The 9,450-nt window shown below is 34.3% G+C and overlaps 1 protein-coding gene and 1 pseudogene across 3 annotated transcripts in view; one reads left to right on the top strand and one right to left on the bottom strand.

The window, feature by feature from the left end:
• The window catches only part of Ttc28 (tetratricopeptide repeat domain 28), an 818,517-nt gene that overhangs the window by 288,845 nt on the left and 520,222 nt on the right, over nt 1-9,450 (top strand). The window lies entirely within an intron of this gene.
• On the bottom strand, nt 6,765-7,792 carry LOC105741728 (annotated as a pseudogene).

Here is a 9,450-nt window from a genome sequence, read left to right as displayed (position 1 = left end):
CCTCCTTTTTCTCTAATTTTGGTCTGCAAACTTAGGTTGTTAACCATCCAGAAGACAAGCTTATTGTTATTATCAAACGATTTAGGCTATTAAGCTTAACCTACTATCTCACTGCATTTCAAACATCTTAGGCATAATAAGGAACAGGTATTTTTCATCAAGTATTGATATGTTGAACTTTAAGTCCCTACATTATTTACTTATTTTTGAAGTTTTATTTTATTTTATATTGTAATAATTTTATTCAGAAAGAAGTAGCAATAATATAGTTTCAAAACAAATTAGTAGCATAGTTACAATAATTAATACAGTGCATATTGTTGTCTTTGTAGTAGTTGTTGTTCCTAGTACAAGATGCAGATATGATATCTTGTCTCTTAGTTCAATGAGAAGAAGGTTTTGAATCCCCAGCACTCTTTGTCCATTTTAAAACCAGGTTACTTGTCACTTTGTTTAATATTCTGGATATTAATACCTTATCAAATAAATGATTTGGAATTACTTTCTCTAATACCATGCGCCTTTTTACTGCAGTTATTTCCTTTATTTTGTAAAAATTTTCTCTTTTTTTGGTCAATTTTTGCTTTTATTTCCTGTGGCTTTAGTAAATCATTACCAAATCTGTTTTGAAGCATTCACCCTTTATTTTCTGTTAGGAGTTTTATAGTTTCAGGTCTTACTTTGAGGTTTTTAATACATTTTGAATTTGGTGTGTGATGTAAAGTACAAGCCCATTTTCATTTTGACCTGTAGACATTAAATTTTCTTAGCAGCATTGGTTGAAAAACTGTCTTTCCTCATTATGTGATATTTATACCTTTGTGAAAGTTTATTTGACTATATAGGCAAACATTTATTGCTGGGCTTTCCATTCTGATTCATTGGTCTATATATCTGTATTTTTGCTAGTGTTCTACTTTAATTGCTGTTTTGATTACTATACCTGTGTATTGTTTTGAAATAAAAAAATGTGCTCTCTAAGCTTGTTTTTTTTTAACATTTTATTTTAAAGAGAAAATAAAATTTCAAAATAATAGGAGAGTAACAAAGGTTGATATATTGCATATTATTATCTTTAAATTAGTTGCTCAGAGTACAAAATATGCACATTTAATTGTCTAAACCATATAAGTACAATCTTTTTTTAATGAAGAGAAATTAGTAGTATAATCTTAATTATCCTGTGTTTGTGTGTATATATATATATTTTTTCCCCTTCCTTTTTTTCTCCTTTCCCCCATATGAGTTTCTCTTTCCTTTTGAACAGTTTCTTTCCATTTCTCAATATCTGTAGTACATTTTGGATCTTATTTACTCTTTCAGCTTCTCGCATTAGGGAGACAGTATGATGTTTACACATGTGAGTTTGATTTGTTTCACTTATGATTATGGTCTCAAGTTGTACCTATTTGCCTATAAAAGTCTCCAGTTTATCCTTTATAGCTGAGTAGTACTCCATTGCATAAAAATACCACATCTTTTTTATTTATTCCTTGTTGATGGGCATTTTAGTTGTTTCTAAGATTTTGTGCTCCTATATACATAGGTGCAAATATATTCGGTGGTGTGATGATTTCGAATTTTCTGGAAAAATACCCAGAAGGAGAATAGCTGGGTCAAATGAAGTTCTAATGCTAGTTTTTTAGGAACCGTCACACTGATTTCCATAGTGGTTGTACCAGGCTATACATGCCAACAGTGCAGTGGGTATTTCCCCCATAGCTCCTCCAGCATTTGTAACTTATTGATTTCTTGATAATAGTCATTCTTTCTGGGCTGAGGTAGAATCTTAGTGTTGGCTTAATTTGCATCTCTTGAAAACCAATGGTGTTGAACATTTAAAAAGATGTATTTATTTGCTCTTTGCATTTCTTCATCTGAGAAGTATATATTTATCTCAGACATTCATTTTAGAATTGGCTTTTTTACTTTGAGGAGTCTGATTTTTTAAAATTCTTTATATGTTCTTGATAGTAATTCTTTGATGAACAGCTGGTAAATGTTTTTTTTCCCACATTGTGGGTTATCTCTTCACTTTGTTGGTGGTTTCCCCTGCTGGAAAAAAGCTTTTTAATAAGATGAGCTCCTAGTTGTTGGTTCTTTATGATCGTTCATATGCAGTTGGGGCATAAAGTCTTTGCCTATACCATTGTCTTCAGAGTTTTACCTATTCTATCTTCCAGAAGATTTAAGATTTCTGTTTAAATATTTATATCTTTGATCCATTTGGCATTTAGTTTAGTGTGTGGTGAAAGATGTAAGTACAATTTTAATCTTTAGCATGTACAAAGTCAGTTTTTCCAGAACCTTTTATTAAAGAGGCTCTTTTTTCCCCCAATCAATGTGTTTGGCCCCTTTGTCAAAGGAAGTTGGCTGAATATGTTTGCAGTTGTTTCTGTATCATCTAATCTTCCATTAATCTTTGGATCTTTTTTTTTTTTTTTTTTTTGCCAGTACCATGCTGTTTTTATCATAGTAGATTTATAGTATAATTTAAAGTCAGAAATTATGATGCCCTTGCCTTACCTTTGTTGCCCAGAATTGTCTTTATTATTCTAGGTCTCTCTGGTTTCAAATGAAATTTAGGATTGTTCTTCTAATTCTGTGAGATATACTTTTAGAAGTTTGATTGGAATCTAAGCTTGTTCTTTTTAAGGATTGTTTGGGAAATTTGGGGCTTTAATGAATTTCAGAAATTTTTTCTATTTCTTAAAAAATACCATTGGTAATTTTGTAGAGGTTACTTTGAATCTCAATTGATTTAGATAGTGTGGACATTTTAATAATATTCTTTTAGTTGATGAATATGGGTTTATTCACTTATTTATGTCATCTTAAATTTCTTGCTGCACTGTTTCATTTTCAGTGTACAGTATTTTTTTTTGTTGTTGTTGTTGTTCTTGGTTAAGTTTATTCTCAGGTATTTTATTCTTCAATGTACCTATAGTAAATGGAATAATTTTCTTAGTTTCCTTCTTGTATTGTTCATTATTACTTTATGGAAACAATATTTATGTAGATTTTCCATCCTGTAACTCTGCTAAATTTATTAGTTCTAACAGATTTTTACAGAATCTTTAAGATTTTCTATATGTAACATTGTGTTATCTGTGAGCAGAGAAAATTTTATTACTTACTTTTCAACTTGCATGGTCTTTACTTCTTCTTCTTGCCTAGTTTCTGTGGCTAGGACTTCTTATACTGTGTTGAACAGGACTATTTGTAGCCGTCAACCTGCCTAGCTCCTGGTCATAAAGGGAAAGCTTTGTTATCACTAAATGTGTTAACTCTGGATTTTTCATATATGGCTTTTATCATATTAGGGAAAGCCCTATTTTCTCCCTAATTTGAATTTTATTTTTTAAATAATGAAGGTATGGTGATGTTTCTTTATTGAGATAATCATGCAGTTTTGAACCCTCATTTTATTATATTTTATTAAACTGATTTTTTGTATGTCAAATCATCCTTCCATTCAAAAGTTAAAGCCTGCTTAGTTATGGTACATAGTCCATTTAATGTAGTGTTGAATGCAGTTTGCTAGTATGTATATTTTGTGTATGTTTCATCAGTATTCATTGGTAATACTGTCTGTAGCTTTTTTTTGCCTGTAGCTTTTTAAAAATATAGTATCTTTATTTGGCTTTGTTATCAGGCTAATGATAGCCTCATGAAATGATTTTGGAAATGTTCCCTCTTCTTCAATTTTTTTGGAAGTGTGAGAATTGGTGTTAATTAAATGTTTGGTGGACTTCAGTGAAGCCATCTGGCCCTGGTATTTTGTTTATTAGTCTTCTTTGTCAGTCTTCTTACTAGTTATAGGTCTATTCAGGTTTTTTTATTTCTTTATAATTCAGTGCTGGTGGTTTTATGCTTCTAGGAATTTGTATATTTCTTCCAAGTGTTCCAATCTTTTGGTGTATAATTAGTTATAGTGGTTTCTTAAATTTTTTTATGTGGTTAGTTGTAATGTTTCTCCTTCCATTTTTTATTTTTTGGTACCAGGACTTGAACTCAGGACCTAGCACTTACCAGGCAGGTGCTGCTCCACTGAGCCATGTCACATCTTCTTCCATTTTTTTAATTTTAGGCTTTTTTCCGAGTTAGTCTAGGAAAAAACTAGTCAATTTTGTTGATCTTTATGAACATAAACTTTGGGTTTTGTTGAGTTTTTTTTTTTTTTCTTTTTTCCCCTTCATTTGTTTCTACTTTAATCTTGATTACTTTTCTGGTAACTTTGAATTTAGTTTCTTTTCTAATTCCTTGAGGCATAAAGTTAGATTGTTGATTTGAGATCTTCCTTTTCTTTTTCAAATGTAATTCTTTACCACTATAAACTTTCATAGTAATGTTTTTCCTGCATTTTATACATTTTGATAACATTGTTTTCATTTTCATTTATCTCAAGATATTTTCTAATTTCCTTTGTGATTTCTTATTTGATCTATTGCCATTTATTTTAGAATATCTATTACAAAATAGTAAAATATAATAATACAAAACTATAAACTGGTGATTTACAAATAACAGATTTATTTCTTACAATTCTGTGGGTTGGGGAGGCTGGATTAATGTGTGTGGAAGATCTGACCTCTGGTGAGAGTGCTTTTCCCATTTCATAGGTGTCTATCTTTTGATTTGTTCTCATGGCAGATAAGGCAGGGGATTTTTCTGAGGTCTTTTTCTTAAGGGCAGTAATCTCATTTATGAGGGCAAAGGTTTCATGACCTACTCTTACAAAAGCTCTGCCTCCTAATACTATTACCTTTAGGGTTAGGATTTCAACAAATTATGAATGGACATAAATATTTGATGTATTGCATAACTGTATTTAATTTAAGTCATTGTTATGGATATAAAATGGTATATTTTATAGTTTTTAAATTTCACTTCTGTGGTAATGATATACATGTTTTTTCTATTCTTATTAGTAATCAATATGTTTACTTGTGTAATGTAATCTGTGAGTTCAAATTTCAGGCATACACCGTCACACCCAGCCTAAGTACATTTTTTTTTTATTTATTTTTTATTTGGTACAGGATCAGCAGGGTCTACAGGGTCTCGCTAGGTAGATCGGTCTCATAGTGATTCTCCTGTTTTCACCCTCCCAAGCCCTGAGATTACAGGTGCGTGCCACCATGCCCAGTCTCAATTGCTGTCTCAGTGCTCCCGGGGGTTGGGGGGGACCGGCAGGGCAGGACAGGAATGGATCCCTGGCCACTGTGCTCTAGGCAGGCACTTTAGTCCGCTGAGCTATCTGGCCAGCCCCTCAGTAACTAATTTTGATGTTCACTCTAGCAAGTATTTCTTTTTATACTTAATACTTTTGACTTATGTCTAGGAAATCATTGCCTACTCAGAAATTGTGAATTTTTGCCTGCGATGTTTTATACTTGAAACTTGTATGTCTGATCTAAGGTCAACTTTGCATTAATTTTGTTATTAATTAATTATTCGATACAGGGTCTCACTAGGCAGCTCAGACTCATAGTGATTCTCCTGTCTCAGCCTCCCCAGTGCTAGGATTATAGGTGTGCACCACCATGCCCAGTTTCAGCTTCTGGCTCTGTGCGGGCCAGCACAGCATGCAGTACTGGAAATTGAGATTAGGCCCTTGTGCTTTCCAGGCAGGCACTTAGGCCGCCATATCTCCCTGGCCCCACATTAATTTTTATACATTGTGTAATTTAAAGACTGAGGTATACCTCGTATAGCTTCAATGGCTGAAGAAGCTGTCTTGTTTGTCATTGAATTAAATTCACCATTTTGCTGATGAGTTAACTTTTTATACCTGAATGCTCTCATATTCTATATTTTTCCATTGATATATACATGTATTATTACATCAAAATCACATTGTTTTGATTACTGTCTCTTTAGGGTAAGTGTTATATCAAGTATTATGAATTCTCCAACTTTGTTCTTTTCAAAACTGTTTTTGGTATTCTATTTGTTGTTGTTGTTGTTGTTGTTATTCCAAGGTTCTTTGCATTTCCATAAAATCTTCATAATTAACTTGTCATGCTCTATGGAAAGATAGCTCCATTTTCGATTGAGATACACTAATCTATCAATAAATTTAAGGATGACTGATATCTTTAAACCATACTGAGTTTTGTAATCCTTTAATATGGTATACACATTGTCTTAGTTACTCTTCTCTTGATCTGCAGGAGAGGCTTGGATGCCGCCCTGTTTAGGTTAAGTCATTAGACTTGCTCCACACTTCCCAGAGACTGCAGCCTGGGGGTGAGCAGCTCATGCTGTCAGTTTAATGGTGTCGCCTCCCTGGCCTCGCACCTGAACTCCGCCCTGGTCCTCTGGCACCGCCCCTCAAGCCACTAGCTGCTCATCCAGCAGTGTCTGCCCCGTAATTTGCATGAGGCTTTGGTGGGGACAACTAGACACAAACCATAATACACATTATTTAGTCAAGTCTTTAATTTTGCATGATTACGACATGCTAACCCAATATTATCTAACCTCTGCTAATTTTTTAGTCACGATTCCTCTGACTTCTTTTTTCATATATGCTAAACTAATAAATTATGGATCCATTGATTGGCCAAAAGAGACTCCATTTTTTAAAAAACTTTTTAAAGGCATTTATTTATTTATTAACACATTCTCTGCCAAGATTTCACATTAGGTTAAAATTCAATTCAGTCTTTTTACATTTCTCTACTGAGGTTGGCATCTCAGTGCATTACAGAAAAAACACCTTCTCCAACAATCAGTGTGACCAGCATCTGCACAGTAAGCCCCACAGTCAGCCTCTATGTTCCCCAGATGAACCACCTAGATGTTAATACTGCTCTACTACAAGGTAAAAGCTCCTAACTCAAATTTATTGGAAAAGGAGTGAAAATTCTGCAAAGTGCACTTTTAAAAAGAGGTACTTTTTGCATTTGAAAAGAAACCAGTGAATCCTCTAAGAATAATAAAAGGGAGTATTTTACAGTTAAGCACATGATTTGGAGAGAAGAATTCCGATGCTGCTCTGCTGGTCAATGGTGTTAATACTCTTCTTGCTCCTCCTGTGGGCCCCCTTCATCAGGTATCACAAAGCCTTCGTCTGTGGCATAGAGAATGTCTATAATCCTCTGCAATACAGGGTCATTTTCCCCTTCATTCTCCTGGCAAATCAATTCAATGTTCCTTAGCTTCCCAAAGTAGAAATCTCTTTCTTCCTCCAAGTCTTCAACAGTAAGTTTTAATACATTGACCTGCTGCGTCAGTTCAGTGGCCTCATCGTCCCCATTGCCCACACCAGGATTCTTCTGCACCACACCTGGACCAGCCTTAGGCGTTGAAGTAGTTCTCTGGGTTGAAATGGGTCTCTGTGGAGCTGCACTGCTCGAGCCAAGAGGTTTCTTCGGTTTATTCAGAGCTGGAGCAACAAGAGAAGGAGCCACTGCGGTCTCCTGACCTTGTCTGGCAGCTACAGGGTCATACTCTTTTTCCATCATAGTTTGCATCAAAAAATTTCTTGAGCCACTGAACAAATTCAAAATTGTCCTGAAACTTTCCTTTTACTAATTTATCCACAGGAATTATCACTTGTCTCTTTTGTTTAGTCTTCGTACCCACTTCTTTGGGAGATTGCAGATCCAATCAGACCTCAATAACTTAGGGGACATTATTAACCCCATATTAGAACTCTGAGCACAACTGTTCAATCTTTGTCAGATTCAACTGCATAGACTCATTGATCCAGGCCAGCATGTCATGTCGACTTAGATTATCACTGGTGACTGACGTTGAGTATACGTTCACTGCCATCTTCGGCTCTCAGGGGAACTGCGTCTACTGTCCGCGCCCGGCTCCAGTTCCGTCTCGTCTCGTTCAAACCGCCAGACCCCGCCCCGAGACTCCATTATAAAGGGTCACTTAAACTCAAACTGTAGAGAAGCTCACCCCTTCACCCTCCCCTATATAGCTAGCCATAAATTCACTTAGAGAAAACTAAAGTCATAAAATAGGAAGATAGTTAGAACAACTTGGGGAATAGGATGAACATTAAACTAAGATGCCCCAGGAAAGAGAGATGGGGCATCAACAATGTCTTGGAAATGTAAACTTTATGGTAATTGTGTGACATTCTTAAACAATTCTTTAAAATGAGATAATGTGTTTACTATGGTAATCTGAAAAGTATCTAACCTGAAAGCAAAGTTACAGCAGGTACCAAAAACTTCGGAAGTCTTGACTCAAAGTCAGGGTGTCAATCAGTCCGAGCTCACAAGATAAGCTTCCTTCTTCCTACACACTTGATGTTTTTGTGGAGATTTATCTTTGCTCACTGATGTCTGCTGCTAGACACTTCATGGACACATCATGATACTGCATGCTTTAATATTTATGTGGTTTCCTTTCCACAGAATATCTTACATATTACACCTTCATGTGGTTAGTAACGTGCCACAGAATCAGACAGACTAGGTTTTAATTCAATTAAAACTTTTAATGTAGTGTCTATCTCATAGTGGGTCTCAAATCTTGGCTTTTATGTTGATTATATTTACTGCAGTCAACAGATTGTGAATATCTCGTGAACAGTGATTCCCTCTTTTTTCAATACTGGGAACTGAACTCACAGCCTTTGCACTGAGTTATGTTCTCAACCTCCATGCCACTTTTAAAGTTTTAAATTTTGAGACAGTCTTGCTAGGTCAATGAGTTATTAAGGCTAGGCCCAAACTTGTGATTCACCTGTCTTAACGTCCCAGAATGCTGGGATTACAGGTGTGCACTACTACCCCCTACTCACTAACTATTTTATTTATTTATTGCTTCATATCTAGTGCCTAAGATATTTATCATGTAGTAGGTGCTCTACAAATGCTTATTCTATGAGTTTTTCAAAAGTTCTAGAAATAGAAACTGAAGGATATTTTTTCATAGTGTTCAAGATTCACACCACTAAGAACTATTCTGGTGGACTCTGAAATGTTATCATATAAGCTTGTTCTATTTTACCATGAAATTTGCAAGCAAATTAAAAGAAAATATAATGATGTGGTTAGTTTTTTATTCTAATCAATCCATTGTCTCTAGTGATTGATATATTTCTAGTTTTTCTTCCTTTTCCCTCATTTTATATAATTGTCAACTAAATCTTTAGTCTTTATATAGCTTCATAAAACTCAAGTTATCAGGAGCCATGTAGAAAATTGCCACTGCTAATAAATAGAAGTTGTTACTGCTAATGAAAATTATGGGATTTCTGTAACAAGGAATTGTCTATTATAAATGTTAAGGTTTCTGCATATTGTAGACCTTAATGTAATTAGCTGTGTTCTAGCAAGATTATATATTATTCAAAAGACAAAATTAGCCTGAATATTAAGAATAAATTGGACCAACTTTATACTTCTTATATTGTTACTATTTTATAATCATTTTCTCTTTTTAATAGTGGACTATTATATAAGAAAAATATATTTA

The sequence above is a fragment of the Octodon degus genome, unplaced genomic scaffold, assembly GCF_000260255.1.
Source record: "Octodon degus isolate 3935 unplaced genomic scaffold, OctDeg1.0 scaffold00021, whole genome shotgun sequence".
Lineage (NCBI taxonomy): Eukaryota > Metazoa > Chordata > Mammalia > Rodentia > Octodontidae > Octodon > Octodon degus.
This window is presented reverse-complemented; position numbering and strand designations above follow the sequence as displayed.